Genomic DNA, 14,715 nt, shown 5'->3' with positions numbered 1-14,715 from the left:
CCTCTGTGCCTGTCTCCCCACCACAGGATTCAGTGCGTGCCCTACTGGCACGGCTGCACTGGCACTGGAAAATTGGATAGGATTGGGCCCTTAGACAAGCCAATTTTATATATCGTAATTTGTAGAAATTATGATCCAATGATTGTATGAAATTATGATCCAATAGAGAAAGAAAGGGGCCCAATAGAAACTTTGTACCCCCCCCCCCCCGATAAAATTCCTCTTAGAGGCCCTGCAGGGCCCAATTCTATCCAGTTTTCCGGTGCCAGTGCAACTGTGCCAAAGGGGCATGCACTGCATCTTGTGGTGGAGCAGTAGTCACAGAGGCCCCCCTTAAGGTATGGGAACATTTGTTCCATTACCTTGGGGCTGCATTGCGGCTGCACCAGTGCTGGAACATTGGATAGGATGGGGCCCTCAGCCTCAGCTGCAATATAGGATTATAATATTTACAGTGCAAGCCTATGCATGTCTACTCAGAAGTAAGCCCCATTTAATTCAATGGGACTTACTCCCAGGTAAGTGTGCAAAGGATTGCAGAGTTACTTTAATGGGTTTTTATAAGGGCAACATCAAATAATGCACACTCAGAAAGTGCTATATAAATGCTAAGCACCAGAGTTATTGGAGTCATGCTCCTGAGGTCACAAATATCTTAAACTATCCAAGGATTGCACCTCAACATTGCAATCCACAAGCCACTGAAACTGGAAGTGTTGCTTTTTAGAGAACTTGCTTTCCAATCCTGTGCATGCTTACTTTGAACTAAGCCCTCCAGTCTTCAGTGAAGCTTCCTCCCAGGGAAATGCGCATAAGTTTACAGCCTCTGTTCTGTAGTCATGAGACAAGACTTGCTGTGGTCAGAGTAAGGATTTACGGTTTTAAATTGTTACAACTTAATAAAAATAAAATTGCTGCAATGCATGCAGTGCTGCTTCTGCTTCCATTTAGCATTTTATTAGCAAGAACAGTGCAGTGATGAACATATAGATTTTGTAAGACATATGGTGCCCATGTGTACAGAAGGAAATGGGAAGACTATTGGCAAGAGCTCTGTTCTGGATTATTCTCCCAGTACAGCGTGTTCTTAAAGACTGAAAAAGCATACTGAGGGAAGACTTACAGGACAGCTGAGGTAGTGCAAGCAGAGAGTCCAAACATACATGATGGATATTTCTTTGAAGCAAACCAGACATGGATTAGCAATAGGAGCTGTAGTCGAAAGAGCACAAATATCAGGCATGCTGGTGCTGAAAAGTTTGTGAAACCGGAGGGGAGACGGAACAAAGACATGAATCACAACTTACGATGGGAGCAGCAGACATATTGCAGACATATTGACCTTAATAGGTCATCCTGTCCATTTCCATTCGCTGAAGGAGAGTTGATAATGTATCTTTTTTTTTCCTTTTTGTAAGAAAATCTAACAATCTGACCTCTACACTGTGCTTTGTGAATTTGTTTTACTGCTTAGGAATTGCCTCCTGATTTTCAACATAATTTTTCCCCCTTTATCTCCCATATCTCTTGGCCTACTGTCATTGGCTATCCTATTTATAGGTACTTCGGGACTTACTTAAAATGCTTATCATACCCCCCCCCCCGTTACATTTAGCATATACCTTCTGAGTGCTAATCATGTCCAGAAAGCACATTTAAAATCTACTTTGAATATACAGTACTCATCAGGTGTACTATATGCTTGAAGCTTATGAAACATTTACAATTGGAAGCCTGTCAAAAATTATTGAGTTCTGTGGTCTTCAAATGATGGAGAGGAGCTCACAAATGGATCACATTCTGCCCTAAGGTGGGTCATACTACAGTGGCACCATCACAGTTTTCTCGAGAAGCCTGATCTTGTCTGATCTCGGAAGCTAAGCAGGGTCAGGCCTGGTTAGTACTTGGATGGGAGATCACCTGCGAATACCAGGTGCTGTAGGCTTATACCATAGTCTTTCGAGACTGAAGGTTGCCAACCATTTTTTTGATTTTTAAGAGGGAAAAGGAAGACAGAGAGAGAAAGATACAGGATTGAAAAAACAAGCTTGAAAGGAGAAAGGTCAACATATATGATAAAAAAATAAAAATAGTTCCCATGTGTCTGAGTGGAGTTAATTGCAGACCCCAGTTCTGCAAACCTATGATTCTAACCCAGGGGTGCCCAAACCCTGGCCCAGGGGCCACTTGCGGCCCTCAAGGCCTCTCAGTGCGGCCCTCAGGGAGTCCCCAGTCTCCAATGAGCCTCTGGCCCTCCAGAGATTTGTTGGAGCCCACACTAGCCTGACGCAACTGCTCTCAGTGTGAGGGTGACTGTTTGACCTCTCGCATGAGCTGTGGGATGAGGGCTCCCTCCACTGCTTGTTGTTTCACATCTGTGATGCAGTAGCAGCAGCAAAAGAAAGGCCAGCCTAGCTTTGTGCAAGGCCTTTTATAGGCCTTGAGCTATTGCAAGACTTTCATTCATTCATATAAGTTCATCTTTAATATATTTATTTATGTAAACTTATGTAAATTTATTCAAATTTTAAATGTAAATTAATTATTTTCTTCCCCGGCCCCTGACACAGTGTCAGAGAGACGATGTGGCCCTCCTGCCAAAAACTTTGGACATCCCTGTTCTAACCCAAATCATTACACTGATGCAGGACATATACTGAAAATATCCCATACAATAAATACAGTCTGCATAATGCCACAATGCATAAAGTTAGGATTCTGATGTCATACTATTGGATTGAATTTCAGTGACCACCAATATCCAATCCCTCCAGCTGTACCTCATTGACTTTGTCAAACTAGGGACTTCTAAAGAGCTTATTAAGCACAGTATCCACTCATCTGACAGGCATCCCTGAACTGGTTCTTCCTAACTATGAATTAGTGGTAGTGATTTACTATTCACATTTTGTGGAAAAAGACATGGGGCAAATTAAACAACTTTCCAAGGGAGAAATCTAAAGCATTGTTTGGAATGGAACATAATTATCACATGTCTTGTCCACCCATACCATCTTTCTCACAGTTTTTGAGTTTTCCCAAAAGTTACTTCTGTTTAGATAAGAGGCTTGGAAAACATTGCATTGCTTTATTCCAGATGGTAGCACAATGAGGCCAGATTCCAGGGCATTTCCTGACCAGAGACCACTGAAACACTAGAAGAGCACTGCACCCCTAACTAGTCTCCCACTCACAGAAGATACAGGGCAAGTACCTGCAAAACTCATCAGAGTGAGTAGAGAAGGCATTTAGCTAAGCCACACACAGAGATCTGAAGTTCTGGCAGTCTGGCCTGTGTGTTGTCCATGGCATGCAGTCCAATCAGTCATTTATTTCCAGCAGCAGGCAATATTTGGGTTTCAAGCTTCTTTTTCATCAGGAACGGCTGTCCTATATTTTCAAAATACAAAGGCCAACTTTTTTAGTATTTCTGTTCTTTCCTTGAGCCTTATCTGTAGCTGATTTATTAATAACTTTTCAGAATGAACTGTGAAAACCTGCTTTGTTCTGCACCCTTCCCTAATTTATTGTAATTTCCTATCTGATTGAATATGCTAGCTTCCTCTCTCTTGCAATATATCAAATTGCGTGGATGAGAGCCCTGAACTGTGCAGACACAAACAAATCCTGCCTTGAGTTTTTATTGTGCAATCTTGGTGGAGTCGCAATTTTGCAGCAGTGAAACTCGCATTCTGCCAGTACAGGCCCTTCTACAGGATTGGGCCTTCAATGGCACTAAAATATGCAAATCTTCATTAGCATTGGGTGAGCTTTGATAATGATGCTGGGGCAATTCCACATTGGTAAACATCCCGGGAAAGGAATTTGTTTATCATTCCAAAGCATCCAACCCAAGAAACATCATAGTTCCTTGAATCTACAGACTTGCCCAACATTTACCCACCCAGTGCTTATTCTTAAAGAACTCAAGAGTCAGGTTGCCAGTTAACTCCATGAGCAGCAGGCATCTGATGGTGCCCAGGCTGGGCACCAGTCAAGATCCCATGCCAACTGGAGAGCCTACAGAGTCAGACTGACCCCTCCCCTACCAGTACCCATGGTAGTGATGGTACAAGTTGGTGAGAGACTTGTGCTCTATCTACAGTGTCTTCCACAGGCCATAACAAGGATTCTGAGGGAAGCTCCCATTGGCTAGCAGATAGAAGGAGCTGTCCTCTACTACCAACAATAAGCATGAGAAAGGCAGTGCAGGGTTTGCCCCAGGTCTCTAGAAACCGGATGCCAGCACTGTACCCCACCTTTGTCTTCTGTCAGAGAAGTAGTTGGCCTTGCCAGAACAATCCCTGAATGACTGGGAGCTGAATAGTTCTTTGTATCTCCAAAGTACAGCTATAGTTCAATTCCAAACCGTTGACACAAATGTGAGCTGGTAGGCAATGGTTAAAATAACTTCTCATCTTGTTTGTTGGCCTGTGGTAGGTGATGGGTTGGGATGTAATTATCATTTGACTAGCAGCCAGCTTTGTACTAATCAGAAAGGAGAAGACATGTTCTGCTGGAAGGATTAGGCAGCTAAAAATAGTCCTGAAACAGCCACACCAACAAGTGAAATTCATTCATTCTCACAGTGCCCGCACGCGCGCGCGCACACACACACACGCACACGCGCACACACACACACTCTTATTACTCTGGGATCACTGTGAGAAAGGCTTTAGTTGCTGGTCTCTTCTGTCTGAGTGTATCAGAAATATAATAATGTGTGCTGCTGAAATGGTGTTAAGTGTCTTCTTCCCGCAGAATGACCGTTTGCACGCCTCACTGCTTTGCATTCAGAGGCTGCCAACATCTAAAAGGGCTAAGGAGGAAGTAAGTACACTTGCCTTTGTGCAAATATTCTTGTGGCTCTTTGAAAATCAACAGCAGGGTTCTTATGATTGCCTTCTACAAGAAATCAATGTGGTTTTGTTAAAACAGATCTCCCCTGTCTAGCCCTCCAAAGGAAACAGTCACAGTAACAACAGCAGAGTCACTCATCTAATTCAATAACCTTGGTGCCCAACAAACACCAAAGGAGTGAACCTAATAGAAGTAGGGAAATATAACTACTTTGATCACCGAAGCTGCCAAAGCTGAAGGACAGCCCTTCAAGAAAACAAGACCAACATCAGAACTACTAATAGACCTATATGTTCATCTGAGTATAACAGTTGTCCATCATCCTGACCCTCAAACTTATGAACTCTCTCTAAGGCTGAAGCAGATGTGATGCAAAAGACCAACAAATGAATTTCCCAGTGACTTGTTTCTTTCCCCTAAAAACAACCCCAGGAGTTTTGATTTTGATTGGAGAAACAGTGCTGTGGGGGGTAGCCCTTCCCCCTATGCAGTTTTCCAAGTCAAATTCATTCTACTCAAGCTGCAATGAGTCCCCCTGCAAGAAATACAGTGCAAATACAGGAATCTCAACACTGTCTTGTAAGGTACTCATAGCTTTTGGGAAAGAACTTAGCTTCAGAAAGTGAAATGGGGAAAGAGTTAACCTGCTTTCCACCTCCCACCTCCTGCATAGTTACTCCAATCAATTCAGAGCAAACCGCCCCCCCATCACCTGCCCCCTCCTTCCTAGTTTCTTCTCAATGTAACATTAAATTTGGGAGATTCAGTCATATGTGGACAGTCAAAGACCTCCTGTTGCTTGAGGGGGCATGCCAAATACTCCCCCCCTTACCCAATGATATACCTCTGCTTCTCCTACACTTCAGTGTAGCTCGGCCCTCCCTTCTACATTTCCTCTTCCTCTCAGTCCTTACTTTTATAATCCAGGGAGTGGAAGAGCAGTGGAGGGAGGCAGGTTGACAGAGGTGGGTGCCCCGACCTGCTGTCTGAGATGACTGCAGCAGTTGGCCTCAGGGATGGGCCGGCCTTGCAATCTTGCTTTCAGTAAACCAGCTATAAACAGATGGAAGAGGCGAGGTTTTAAAAAGCAAAACTGTAAACTGAAAAAGTGAGAACACTGAACGGGTTTGACTTTAAGAAGAGGAGAAGGCAAGGCAAGCTTCTTTTTTGTTGTTTTTATGCTTTGGTATGTTATCAGCAATACAAGCAACTGCAAATTCTGACATGGTAAGTGCATGTCCAGAATTGCCCTAAGTGGTGGAAGAATAAGTGTTTTGACATATATAGAAATTCATTATAAAGAAGAGAAAAAGCAGTTATTTTCTCTGTCCACGGCAGATTCAACAGGGAAAGGTGTTTCATTTGCTCAAAAGTAAACTTAAGACTAAATATTTGGAAAAGCTTTTCATCCTTGCTGAATAACTGGGCAGTGAGACAAGTTAGCAAGGTTGCAAGAAGTTTTTTACGGGGACAGGTGTGCCAGAACAGCAGGTTTACATTTCTCCATCTGTGTACTTTCCTCCTCCACCTGCTGGTACAGCTTGTGACATTCCAACAAGAAGTCAATGACGGAAGGCAACAAAGAATGAAGACCATAGTCCCTGAGGATGGGTGGTAGACCTATTGTGGAGAATTGTAACTCCTCCACATCCCAGCAGGGGTCTGGAACCTTGGGATATGAGTTGTGTACCTGTCACTGGAAGCTATGAAAAGTTAGATAAATACCTGTAAAGATACACTGGGTAAAAGTAATCATGGTCCTTTCTACAGTGGGCTCTTTAGCTTGCTGAGAGCCCAGTCCTATCCAATTTTCCAGTGCCGGTACAGCCGTGCCAATGGGGCATGCACCACGTCCTGTGGTGGGGAGGCAGTCACAGAGGCCTCTTCAAGGTATGGGAACATTTGTTCCCTTACCTCAGGGCTGCATTGCGGTTGCACCAATGCTGGAAAGTTGGATAAGATTGGGCCCCGAGTCACTGCTGTTCCACAGTCCATTAGAAGTATAATTGACAACCTAATAATAAACTGTGCTGCTGCTGCCAGAACTAGTGTTGGGAAGACATTATGAACTCTGCTCTGGAAGTACACAGAGCTGCGTACTTCTGGTCCACTGTGTTATAAACATCCTCTTTTTCCCAACACGTATGCAGTCTTACATTTACTTCTGAGCAAATGAAATACCTTTGTATCTGCCAAGGTCAGAGAAAATAACTTCTAACATCTTCACAACAAGTTTCTAAATATGTCAAAGCAGCGACTCTTCCACCACTCAGGGCAATTTCGGTCATGCACTTACGTCTCAGAACGTGCAGTTGCTTGTATTTACTATGTGGCATTTGGTGAGAGCAACTTGCACCAGATGTGATCCCCTCTGGAGCGAGCTGCCAGATTTGGTCTTGCTAAAGAGCTGGCATAGGTCTGAGGAGACTCACCGGCAATCTGGAGGCTAACAGGGATGGTATAGGAAATATTATCCCCCAGCCTCCACATCATAGAATGCAGCACAACTACCTGTTTTGGCTGCATGCTATTGCAGGGCAAACCATAAGGTTGGGCTGTATGTCTTCTAATTTGTCGTATTTAAAAGAAACATCTTCTTCCAACAACCAACCTTTTAATTAGTTGTTTCCTGTTTTTTACACCAAACCACCACATTTTGTTGACTTAGTCCTAAATTAGTATTTTTTTTTCCTGTTCCCTGTTGATGGACACTTAATTACTTGTTTCCTCTTCTTTGCTTGAGCATATGCTCATTTATTTTTCATTTTTTTATTTAATACACTTGCACCTTAGTGAAGACAAAATAAAAACTTTCTTAATGAACAGGAAGAGGAAATCAGTAATTAAAGAGCTTCTCCATAGGGAGTATAAAGCAACTAATTAAAAGGATGGTAGCCGGCAGGTGCAGAAGCAACTTTAAAATCAGAAGAAACTCTGCCAGTCATTATCAACCATGTTACCAACTTTGCATGTTTTTGCATGTCTTATGCATGTTTACTCAGAAGGAAGTTCCCTTGTGGTTCAATGGTGCTTACTCACAGGTAAGTGAGCCTAGGAGAGCAGTGTAACTGCCTAATCCTATTGCTGGAATGTCAGTGGGAAAATCTCCTTCTGTTGTAGATCAGCTGCTGACAATGTGCAAAGCACTTCAGCAGCAGCCATTTCTGACCTGCCACCATAAAACAGCAGTATCAGCATTGGAGACCTGCTGCCAAGGCCAGCAGCCTGCACCAGAACAGGAAGGCTGGTGCAGGGGATGGTTCGTGGGTAAGGAGGCAGAGGAATGGGGTGTGTTGAGAGAGGAACCAAGGGCAGGGGAGGGAAGAGAGTCATGCACACTGACTCTTACCCCCTCTTTTTAAAACCTCCCCACCCCTTTTTTCTCCTTGGATATACGCCACCAGAATGGCTGGCATATGTCTGAAGAAACCCATAGCTGATTGGGCAGCCAACCAGGAGGTAAGTGAAAAATATTTTTACTTACCTCCTGCAGGCTGTCCAATTGTCCCCACCACTATAACATGGTGTGGCTGTATGCTATAACATGGCAGGGGATAGGATTGGGGCCTAAGAGAACCTTCCTACTTCCAGATAGGTCAACAGCATTTTGTCATCCATATTGGACAGGCTGGTGCTACAACTGCATTTAAAATCAGAGAAATTGACACAAGCCAGGTCTTTCAAAAGATTGGAGGGCAGCATGGGAAGCTGGATTGGAATGGTCTGGCAGCACTGTCATCTGGGACAACAGAGTCTTGTAGCACCTTAGACGAACGCATTTCTTTCAGCATAAGCTTTCATAGACTACAGTCCATGCAATTTTGTGCTGAAATCCATTTGTTCATCTCTAAGATCCTACAGCAACTCTCTTGGTTTTGCTGCAGTAAGGATACCCCTCAGGAAGCAGTCATCTGTATTCTCTAGGAGAAATGAGCAAAACAAATTATGTTAATAGACAGTGTGAAAGGAACTTATCCATCAGTTGATGGATGGAACAGTGGCTTTTAAAAAAAAAAACCTTTTTCAAGTATTACAATTTAGTGAAAAGTACAGAATAGAGTTAGTAAAACCAGGAGTGAATAGGACTTAAGAAGCTTAGAAGTAACAGCGTCTCTACTACAAAGAGCTATTCCAAAAGTTTATAAAAAGTTGTTATTCTTTGTTTGAAAGGAACCAGCTTCCCTTAGGTCTAAATGTAACACATGTTTTGGCCACTTTTGTTTTCCCTTGTACCTTAAAATAGCATGCAGGACACTGCAAACCCCCCCCCCCCCAACACAGTGAGGATGGGTAGGGAAGTGTTTGGAAATAGCACACAAGGGATGGGCAGTCCTGATTTGAACTGTAGTGTGGACAAAGTATTAAGGGTTCCTTCCCCAACTGTGGTTTCACTGTGCCCTGCAGTCTATTATAGGGAGGGGGGGCAACAATCCAAAAATAGCCAATACACTAATTCCATGTAACATGTAGGACCACTTCACACACAACGTTTTTCCTACAGGGATATAACCTCCATGAAAAAATGCAGACATGGTCATTCACAGAGTGTGTAAGTGTTTATCTTGCACAAGAAGGGTCAGGAAGCCACTATGCAAATCATTTTTCTGACCCAGGTACCTGTGGCACATTGAACATTTGCCCTCACTTTGCAAATGGTGGTGCTCTCAGTTCTCTTGCATGGAGATCATTTCCATGTTTAAAAAACATGCTTGCATGAAGCTGCCCTAAGAGTTTTCTGCTAGAGCTCTCTGGGACAAGAACCTCAGCAGATTGTGATAATGACCATTATTTCTCCATTGACAAATGTCTTTCCTGAATTTGCAAATGCAGCTTCCTTTAAAACATTTATTTCAGTCCTAAAATGAGCTAACATGGTCTTCACAACCTCAACACCTCACCCACACTAACTCTCATAATAAGTAGGTAGCACAAAGTATGCAATTCAGTGTTAGAAGCAAGCTATACAGGTTTGAATTTCCAATGTCTTTGTTATTATTCCTCCTAGAAATGAAGAAAGCTCAAAGCCATTAGCCCCCCGAGCTCCAAACAGTTCTACAGCAAAAAGACAAAATTGTGGTGATGAACATGATTACATTTGTTATCCGATACAAATTTGCCAATATCTGTGGCTTTGATGCTATCTCACTTGACAAATGACAATGTACTCGTTTTAATCCGACATGGAGTTTATTTCCATGTGTAAAAAACATTCATGTGTGAACTGTAACGTGGTAACTGTATCACATGCTCAAATGTAAAAGACTAGAGGATTGTGCTATAGTATTGTGGGGGAAGAGCCTCTGAACATCTTTTCCCAGGGGACACTTAAGTCACAAGTAGAAAATTCAGTTCCTCAGCATTTCATCTCAATGGGAATGCTCTGCAATTAGAGAGTTAAAAGTCTGCAGGCATAATCTCAGGCATATACCACTAGAGTTTCTGAAAATAAAAATATAGGATGAATTGTCACACGCACAGAAATCACATATGCGCAAGAACCACTTACCTTTTTATATGTGCCAACAATATTGTCATCATTGTTCTCCAAAGGTAGAAAACTTGCAGGCTCTAATTCTGCAAAGATGGACATCCATGTTTAAAATGCTTCATAAAGCGGCATTGGACTATGTCAGTATTCAATTGCACGTACTTAATCTCTCCTAAAGCGGGGGCCATCTCACCCCATGCCCCTCTTTCAGAATCATTGCAGGCTCATATGCCTTGAGAAGTGGGTTCAGTTTCCTTCTTCTGATAATGTGTGCAAATCACCTACAGACATTCAATTTGCCATGTTCTATTATTTCACATGAATTACTCTGGAATAAATACACACACAGTCAGTCTGCTCTCACGTTCCCTCATAATATGCACAAGAACCATCACTTCTGGCATTAGGCTAAGCCACTGAAATCAGTTAACACAAATTTGCTAACCTTCAGCATATTTGCATAATCACTTTCAGGTCATGCAACCAATACAACCAATTTATAGTCCTCCAGCGATTGTGCGGTAATTGCATATCTAGTTGGCCACATCTCAGGTTTGAAAAATGTCACCAGTCACAAAATCTTTACTTTCCAGTTTTGCACCGAAGCTTCTAATTGCCTCAAAATTCATTTAAAAAAACAAAACATGCTCACTCACACAATTTGAAAATTGCTCATTGCTGAGAAATGGATCTCAGCTAACTCCAACTATGAGTGAAATAAGGGTGATCCACACCACTGAAAAACAGGAAGTTGACATTGCCTATATTGCAAATCTCTCCAGTGACACCAAACTCACCCTACTACTCATAGGTGTAGAATGTGGTGATAATAAACCTGAACAAGTTCAGTGATGTGGAGCTGTGATAGTAACAGGCAACTACTACCACCTCAGAACAAGGCTAGGGGTTCCCTTGGCTATCTATAGGCCCTATATTAGGCCTTAAAAAATAGTGGGTGCTTTAAAGAAGTCAGACAGAAAGGCCGAGAGAGAAACAGAAACTCAGTCTGCCCACAGCCTGAAAAGAGACAGAGACATTACATAAGGCAAGGAACTGAAAAAGGGAACTGAGAAAACATATGGGTGAGGCATGAGCAGAGATGAGTTGCTAACAAACTATTCCTGAATTTGGTGTTGGACAGAAAAAGGGGGGTTGGGTAGGAGGACATTTCTGTGGCAACCTGCTGGGGACATGGGACCAAAAATATCCACAAAACAAGGAAAGTGGAACTAATAGACAAGCAACTCTGAAGAACCTTCTCCTATAAGTCCTGCACTGAGGACACAGGAGGTCTTCTTCAGCAGCCCTGTTTCAGGTGCCCCTGCCTCAAAAGTGAGGCAAATGCTTTTCCCCAGGGCATCTCACCTGGTATCCTGCAACTTTGATCAGCTATTACAGGTTGAGTTTCTTTATTGGAAAGGGTTCCCATTCCAAGAACTCACATGAATGGCAAAAAAACACACTAAAGCAAATCAATTTAAAAAAACAATGTCTCTTTGCTCTGGTGACTTAAAAATAGCCTTGCTGACCTTTGTAATGCACACAGAGTCAATCAGTCTCTCTCCAGGAGCTTAGGCTTCACTAGGAGGCAGCAATCCCTCCCTTCACCAGGAGCCCCAGCAAGGGGGAAAGAACAGAGAAGGTGATAATAATCTCATCAGCTTTGAAACAGAAAAATCTGTGGATACTGAGGATATACCTGTAATCATCGTATGACTGTCTCTTTCCAACAGTAAAAAGTCATTTTTTAAACTGTGATTTTAAAGAGGTGCATTTTTCCCCTTCTCCAGGGATCAGCACATTTCTTCTTATTTGCAGGGGCCATTCATGTTGAGTCAAATTCGTGTATAAAAAATCTGTGTATAACAAGGCTGGGCTTGTATTGTCTTTTTGCTTTTATAATCTATTATTTGTTGTTCCAGTGTGCTGTTACCTGTTGTTATTATTTGTTAGTCACCTTAGAAGTAGAAATGCAGAAAGGCAGGATATAATTTGAAAAAAATAAAGTCAAGCACTAGAGAACCATAAAAGGGAAGGGGGAAACTTGGTGATCACAAGCCAGTGAAAAGAGTCCATGCACAGAATGGAGGATAGGATGTTGACTAATGGCTTGCAGGAAGCTAAAGCTACATAGAGTAACCAATCACTTGTAGCAGCAGCCACATATAAGCTGCAACCTGGGATGTCCTGCATTCTGTACCACTGAGAATTGGCTTCTCCTTCCTTCTCTCTACTTTGGATCATGCTTCCATTTGTTTACCCTCATCTGATCCACAGTAGCTTCCAGCCAGAGACTCAAGAAATTGAGCTGCCACTCCTGGTTTAAATGAAAATATATGTTCAGTGAGCACGTAGAATAATCCAAGCAGGCATAGGCTTGTTAAATTCACTGCTGCTTCTGGGTTAGATGTTAACAAAAGTATTGTATTTGGTGGCCCCAATCCAGCTGTGTGCTTGCCATCCCACTGTCAAAAGCAGCTAGGAGGTGGCTACACGTGTAAAGCTCAGTGAAATGAGCTTCATTTATTCCAAACATCTGGAAAGGGGGGGGTGGTGAGGCAGACTGAATCCAGCCTACAGCTTCTCCTCTTGAATGGTTGTTTAGTGCGAATCCACCTTTCTTTAACTTGGCAACGCGTGCACAGTTCTGACAAATGTCCAGGCTGGGAAATTTAACAAGCAGCAAGAATCTGTGCATGTAATTCCCTTCTATTTAGAAAAATGGATGTGGAAACTGGTTTTTATGTATGTATGGTCCCTTGCTGGAATGGGCCCCTTAAATTTACTTTTCCCCTTGTTTATACATACTGTGATCCAAGCTAAATTTTCTATACAGGTTATGCTATACGCTAAAAGATTCAAATATCCATCTTAATTTTTGAAGCATCAGATTCACTGTCAAAAGTTGGGCCATTCCTTTGTCTTTGCATTAGGAGGCGCCTCATAAATTAAAGGTTTGATGCTGTCACATTCTTGTCATCAACACTCATTGTGGATAATCTTACTGCTGACTTCTACAGAATGCCTGGCTCCTTAGATAAAAAAAACCTCTGGAAGAAGAACAATAATGGTCTGAACTTCTTGTGACCTCTTTCTTTCAATGTTGAGATTTGCCATGGAAAAAAGGAGAGCCAGTTGTTTCTTAGATACCTGCTCTTTTTGAGATGCCATTTTTCTGATAAAATTTCAGACTTTTACTATTTTTCTTCATTCATATGAAGCAAGATTAAAAAAAAAACAAAAAACCTCATATGGAAAGAGAGGTGTCTTTCTCCTCTGATAAAGAAGATAAAGGGACTAAGGCTGCAATCCTAACCACACTTTCCTGAGAGCAAGCCCCATTGAACAAAATAGGACTTAATTCTGAGTAGACCTGGTTAGGCTTGTGCCCTAAGTGGCAAAATTCAACTTGCTTGACAATGTAAACCTCTCCTCATCTTGAAGCTCATTGTGTAAGTGCACAACTGTTCCTACATGTTTGTTTATTTTTCTCGTTTTTATACACCCTTCTCTGCAGGAATTGAGGCTTGCTTGCAATAAGTTTTTAATAACAAGAGAGGTGTGTGTGTGTGTGTGCGTGGAAACAAAAGGAACTGCTAAAGCAGCACAACAGAGAGAAATTTCCAACCAATTAAAAATTAAACTATACATAAAATTAAACACTAGCATAAATAAGAAATAAAATATCGGCATAATGTAGCCTGAGCAGAGTGGCCAAATACAGGTGGGCAGAAAACTTCTCAGGGACACAGTAGGAACAGCTGTTGGAGTTGCTATGTTATGCTGATTTCTACATATCTTCTTGTGCTTTACACTGGTGGTCTTCAGCCCTTTTCATGCTATGAACCAAAAACAAACAAAGTATGGGATTGGGACCCACCATTGATCTACCCCCTTCCTGGGACCCACCCCACCCCCATTGTCACCCACTCCCCATTCCCTCGTGCCCTCCCAGCACTGTTCACTGTGAGCAAATATTCTTATCAGAGAGAGCAGGGAAAATTACTATGAAGCCTGGCTCTCATAAAAACTATTTTAGCACAATTGCTAAGAACCTACGCAGGACTGGGACACAATCTTCTGGTACCTGAAAGGGTACACCAGATGCCTTTCCTTTTACCTGGTGGTGCTCTGGTTCAGTGATCTTCAACCTATTTTGTTCCTGTAAGTTGCCACGTCCCCATTACTGAGGATTTGTGACCCTGTTAGGGTCACGACTGCAAGGCTGAAGAACACTGCTTTACACTTTGATGGTGGAAGGGGAATGGATCGCAACCATAGCAATATGCAGTGCTGTGCCGCCACATAGAACCAGCACATGAGAAAGGGAAGCATCTCCACTGTGCCAAAGTGCTTGCAGACTATAC

The sequence above is a fragment of the Tiliqua scincoides genome, chromosome 3 (assembly GCF_035046505.1).
Source record: "Tiliqua scincoides isolate rTilSci1 chromosome 3, rTilSci1.hap2, whole genome shotgun sequence".
Classification (NCBI taxonomy): Eukaryota; Metazoa; Chordata; class Lepidosauria; order Squamata; family Scincidae; genus Tiliqua; species Tiliqua scincoides.
The sequence above is the reverse complement of the archived record's forward strand: the minus strand, read 5'-3'. Positions refer to the sequence as shown.